Raw genomic sequence first — 6,612 nt, 5'->3', positions numbered from 1 at the left:
TATTGATACTAATTTTGAGAAGTTTGATGAAGGTTTAGCAAGTTACAATTAAAGGTAAGTTTGCATTTTTGAGAATTTCTTTGTTAAAGTTTATGTTCATGTTATGGGTGTTAGTTTGGTGAAAGAAAATTTTGAGTTTGAAGGGTTATTACTGTTTCCATTTTGGACAGCCATGGGGTCACGTTTTTGATGATTTAATATGCACATAATTGATGAGAAATAATGTTGATCATGGTGATTTAGTAACCTAGTGATTTACTTCATGTTTATATGGTGATTTATGCACTTGGATGGGAAATTGTATATTGGTACGGCAATGGGATGTTGAAGAATGGTTTGTGGCAGCTTGTGGACACTTGAGTGATGGTGTATATTGAAGGAAGTGTGGGCAGAATATTGACCTAGAAGGATTGATGATATGTATGTAAATTAAAGTTGTAAAGTGTATGTAAGGTTTGTAATGTTTAGGTGTGTTTGTAATGGTAATTAGAAATTGTAATTGTGAATGATATTTGGTGTGTTGAGGGTGATTGGAATCTGCCCAAAATAATGTTAATGTAAAGTAGAAAGTGGTTTTGGTAATGTACCAAAACTGATTTGGTAGGGTATGGAAGTAAACTTTGCAAGGTAAATATGTGTTTTGAATGGGGTGTGAAAAGCATATTGAGGGCAGTACACATTTTAGCCTATAACCTTAAATGTGTAACCTCAATTGGTATGAGACGAATTTGAGGTGAAACTAGGCACAAAATGTGCCAACTTTCATTGAGAAACCATGCCAAAATTCTGCTTGCAAGGTGACCTAAAAAAATGACCAATTCGGATTAGGTGCAATTAGGACCTGAAAAATGACCAATTGGGCAGCAGTGAGTGTTTAGGCCATAACTCACTCAAACCAGGTCCAATTGACCTGAAATTTTAACCAAGAATAGTTAAGACCCATACCTACAAGTCTTATGAAGACACCAAAGCCCAGAAATGACCATAAGCAAGTCAAACAACTTGCACAAGTTCGGGTCCAAAAACTGGCCGAACCAGAATTGACCAATTTGACCTAAAATTGACCTAAAATGGTACCATTTGACCAGCAAGAGTGTAATGACCATAACTCGGTCTACTTAACTCGGATTGACCTGAAATTTTGCACCGCGGTCCATAAGACCTAAATCTACAAGTTTGTAGTTTCGACCGAGAACAAATAACCGATGTAACTTTATCTTCCGGTTAGGTCAAAACAGTGTCCCTGATTCATGCAATTTGCATTAAAATGCACTAAGCAAGGAAATGACTTTGGTAAAACATACCAAACCTAAAACCCTATCAAATGTGACATATTAACGACACTAAAACCTAATTTACCTAAAACGCAACGAGGGTCGGTATATTAGGTGATTAAGTGAATAATTGAGTTCAGAGCAAAATTTAACAAACACCATCGATAGAGACAGTTTAAATTAGTACTGAAACACTTCAAATTGTGTTTCTCAGTTACCAAAGACTCAGGAAAAGGGAAGGAAACACTGAGTCCAGATCAGGGGGACAGTCATCAGAGGTTTGTGCACAACGGCTATTTCTTTTGAATTATTTTCAATTGAAATAAATATTGACTATTTGTATATTATTGTTTTAAATTGTGTTTGTGCACAACGGCTATTTCTTTTGAATTATTTTCAATTGAAATAAATATTGACTATTTGTATATTATTGTTTTAAATTGTGTTTGTGCACAACAACTGTTTCTTTTGAATTATTTTCAATGGAAATAAATATTGACTATTTGCATATCATTGTTTTAAATTGTGAAAATGTGTTTGGTGGACACTTATTGATTGAAAAACATTGTGAATGGTTTGAAACTGTGAAAAATTGTTTGAATGGTATTTGATGGATACTTATTGATTGAAAAGCACTGTAAATGGTTTTTGTGGAAATTGAAGTGAATTACGAATTGTGTTGCCATTTTGTGAATGAAATTATAACTTTGGAAATTTATTGGATTATTACGGATCATTTGAATAAAATGTTTGGAATTGTTTTGACTCACAATTGGCATGACATCGATAATATGTTCCTCCTCCATTAATGGGGTGAGTGTGATTATTCCTCCTCTTTGACTTATTAGTCCGGTGAGTATGATTATGTTCCTCCTCTTTGACTTCCCACCGAGGTGAGTATGGATGAGTTCTCATTATATAGCTAGCTTCCTCCATCATTGATTTCGATTATTGGGGTGAGCATGTCTTGTCGTGGTGTACAACACGGCATATATGGAAAAATTGTGTCATGGCCTAAATTGTGTTATAGATTGGCAACACTGTATTCTTCAGTTATTTGATCGAATTGTGTTATTATGTATTGTGAGATTGTGAAATTGATTTAAACTCTTATTGACATATACTGTCTATTGAATTCAACCATGATCTGACTTATTGAAAATTATTGTGATATTAACAAATGGAGTTTAAATTCTTGTTGACATTTATTGTCTTGAATTTAACTATGGTTTTAAGTATCCACTATTGATATGATTTATGAATTGTGATTTAAAATTTGTATTTGGTAAATGTTGTGCACCATCGAGACATTGTCTCAAAGATAGCTTTTATTGCCGCCGCAGTAGAGAGACAGGCAAAGCAGCTAGGTCGCTATTATCGCCAGCGAGAGATTTTGGGTATAGTGAGTATACCACATGTGGCATTTTGTACTGTAATGTATATTCACTGTATGTATATTTTGTTCTTGGTTTTGAGCAGTTGTAAATTTAAGTTGTACAGTAAAGTTGTAAAATAATTATGAGTTATTTGGCTTGTAAAAATTGTGTTATATCTTTGTATCTTAGTCTTTGAAAATCACTGTGGATTTGACTTGAGAAATGTGTTGTGTTGATAAAAATGTTGGAGTTGAGATTTGAAAATATATTGAAGTGCTTTTTACAGGTTTTCTGAAGAACTGTTTTGTCCAAAATACAAATGGCACCTTGCCAAAATTTTTACAGATATTCCAAATAAATCAAATGAGTTAGTTGTTTCACTTCAGTTCACCAAAGTCTTTCACACTTGTAAATAGTGCTCACCACTGTAAAAGAAGTAAGAAAAGTTTTTAAAATCCCTTGTAGTGTATTTAATGGATTATCAGTAGACGGAGTTGGTAATTCATTAGGTATACTACGGGATCATGTTATGCCTTACAGAGGGGTAGGGTGTGACATAGTGTCCTGATTTTGGCTAGTAATTTGAATTAGTTATGGTCAGAATTAGAGTTTATGTTCTCCATGAAAGTTGTTATAAATTGTCTAAGCTTTCCATTTCCTTAAAAATCAGGTTATTTGGACCTTTCTACACTAAGTTATGACCATTTGAACAAATACTATTCATTTGATCATTTTCCAGATCCAACATGTTGGTCACCTGGATTGAGGCAGAATTTAGGTCATTCTAAGTTAGTTTTCTGGGCAGGGTTTCTTTATAAAAAATGTGAAATTATGCACATAATTTCACCTCCAATTGTCCTTGTACCAATTGAAGCCACACATGTCAAGTTAGGGCTGCTCAAACCTACTAGACTCAAGGTCCAGAATTTCTAACATATGGGTAGCCTAACCAATTCATTATCCTATGCCACAATTGGTCTCAATTTAAGGTCAATTAATCTCAAATGGCCACTAATTGACCATTACAATACCAGTTCACCATTAATTCAACAAACTCTAATTTTTACTCCAACCCTAATTCTCAAAGTTTATAATTTTCACCATACAGGAATAATCAAGCTCTCATCATTATATTCTCATCAAGGGCAACTAATATACTAATTTAATTAAAAAAAAAATCATCAAAACCCTAACAATTTCATGGCTACTAAAAACTTAGGAGTGCCCTAACATACATATTTCCTTGTAATTTCTTCAAATTCTAACTTAATTCAAGGTCCTAATCAAGAATATAAGGAGAGAGGTAAGGGATTTGGCGCTAACCTTAAATTGAAGCACTTTCATTCTTGCCTAATCTTCAATTTCTTAGCTTTTCTTGGTAGCCAAACACCTTCCCAAGAGGAGTTGATAAGTTTTTGTGAAGAGGGTTATGGATTTTATGGTGATTTAAGGTGGGAAATGAAGCTTTTATTAAGCAAGAATGGTGGAACTCTCTCTCTCTCTCTCTCTCTCTCTCTCTCTCTCTTTATTGTTCAGCCTTAAGGAGAAGAAGATGGCAGATTATTCTTTCCAATTTTTGACTTCTTTTCTTCTTTTTAATAAGGTTTAAGTGTGCTTGTTGAGTTTTAATTGGCTAAAAAATTTTATTGCATCATGCTTGCATATGCATGATATCATAATTAGGCATTTACTTTTATTTTCTTTTTTTTTCTTTTATACTCATTTTTAATTATATTTTATATCATATAATTCACTTACTTAAATGGACAAGTTGGTTAAAAATTATCTTTGAAGACAAAATGATCAAAATGCCCTTCATTTAGCTTATCGAGCCAAAATCGTCTATACCGATTGATAAAATTTTCTTAGCATTTTCTTGGCATTCTTTTATTATCTAAACCTCAATAACTCTTCACTGGAGTCTCAAAAATTATTTTACAGGGTTTCCCTTTGGTCTAGGGTTGCTAACTATCTTTATAGCCACTTCTTGTTAGGTCACCCATTGCCGGAGCACAGGCTCATTTAACCTTGGTGTATTTTATTTCTAAAATTTTTTCTTAATTCTTCTTATCATTATTTGGATTATTTATGACTCCTCACTCTAGTTTAAATATAGTTCCATACATTTTAGCTATCCGGACTGACATTAGTCATCGAAACAGTAGAATTTATGAATTAGCTAAAGTGAGGGTGTTACAACTCTTCCCCTCTAATTAAAATTTCATCCTCGAAATTTACCTGATGCAAACAGTTAAGGGAACTGTTGCCTCATCGTCCCTTCACTTTCTCAGGTTGCCTCCTCAGTGTTGTGGTGCCTCCAAAGCACTTTCACCAATGGAATCTGCTTGTTCCTTAATTCCTTTACTTCCTGAGCTAGGATCCTTATGGGTTCCTCTTTGTAATACCCTCACTGTAGCAATTTTATACATTCTACTATTCTGGTGACCAGTGTCTGTCCGGATAGCTAGAACATTTAGAAAAATATTTAAACTAAATTGAGGAGCCATAATTAACTCAAATATTAATAAGAAAAATTTAGGAAAAAATTTAGAAATAAAATACAACCAAGTTAAATGAGCCGGTACCTTAGTGATGGGTAATCCAGTGGAAAGTTGCGGTTCTCGCAACTAGGAGCCCTAGACCCAGGAGAAAATTCATAAAATAATTTTTAGCACTCCAGAGAAAGGTCATTGAGGTTCCTATGGCATTAGAATTCCAAGAAAATGTTTAGGAAAAATTTTCAATCGATACAGACGATTTTAGCTCAATAAGCCAAACGGAGGGCATTTTGGTCAATTCGTCTTCAGAGATGATTTTTTGCTGACTTATCTAGTTAAGAAAATAATTATTATGAAATAAAATGTGAATAAATATTAATAAAAATTAAATTGAAAATGAGTAGAAAAGAAAAGAAAAAAAATGAATTAAATGGGAATTTATAACATCACATGATGTCATTAGTGTGCCTCTACCCAATCACATGGTGATTGTCACACCCTACTCCTCTGTAAGATGTAACATGATCCCGTAGTACACCTAATGAATTACCGTACTTCACCTACCGATAACCCATTAGATATACTACAAGGGATTTTAAAACAATTTTCTTGAAATTTAAATCATCGCTTAAAATCTGGTGTTATAAAAATTTTTCAAAATTTCGGCAAGGTGCCGTCTGTGTTTTGAGAAAACAGTTCTTCAAACCTGAAAAGGAAAACACTCCCAATATATTTTCTCAAATACAACTCCAATAACTTCATTTCAACTCACAATCCAAATCTCAATAATCAAATCAATTCATTTTCAAACCAATCTCATCATAAAGAACATTTCATTGATTACAAGACTCAACATTTATATCACAATAATTTACATTTAATTACATACCAAAATATTTTACAAGAGTTTTTATACAACTGCTCAAATAATTTACATACATATTATTACATGCATACATCAAAACCTATGTACATGGATATACCTATGATATACCTGGAGCTGATTTTAATGTGTCTTCAAAGAAGCTTACTCAACTGCTCTATGCTCTTTTCACCTGTGACAGCATACAAAGCTATCGCTGAGTGGTAAACTCAGTAGTGCACAACTATAATTTAAAACATAGTACAATATACCTTAATAAAAATTACAGCAAATAATTTGAAAATCTGGATACTCATCAAATTTCAAAACTCAAAATATTCATTGCCAATAATATAAATCATTTGTATAAAATGACTTTGATCACAGAATTCAATTTATCAAATCATAACTAACCATTTAAGGTAATTCCAACAAAATCAATTATACATAAATCATAACTAAAATCACAATTCTTTACTATTCAAAAGCCACTCTTTATCCCGAAAACCATTCTTTATCTCAAAAACCATTCTTTATCTCAAAAGCCATTCTTTATCTCACTAGCTATGCAAGACTAATCCGAACGAGCCATCTTCGGGGTG

This window comes from Hevea brasiliensis, chromosome 7 (assembly GCF_030052815.1).
Source record: "Hevea brasiliensis isolate MT/VB/25A 57/8 chromosome 7, ASM3005281v1, whole genome shotgun sequence".
NCBI lineage: Eukaryota > Viridiplantae > Streptophyta > Magnoliopsida > Malpighiales > Euphorbiaceae > Hevea > Hevea brasiliensis.
Note: the sequence above shows the minus strand (reverse complement) of the source record.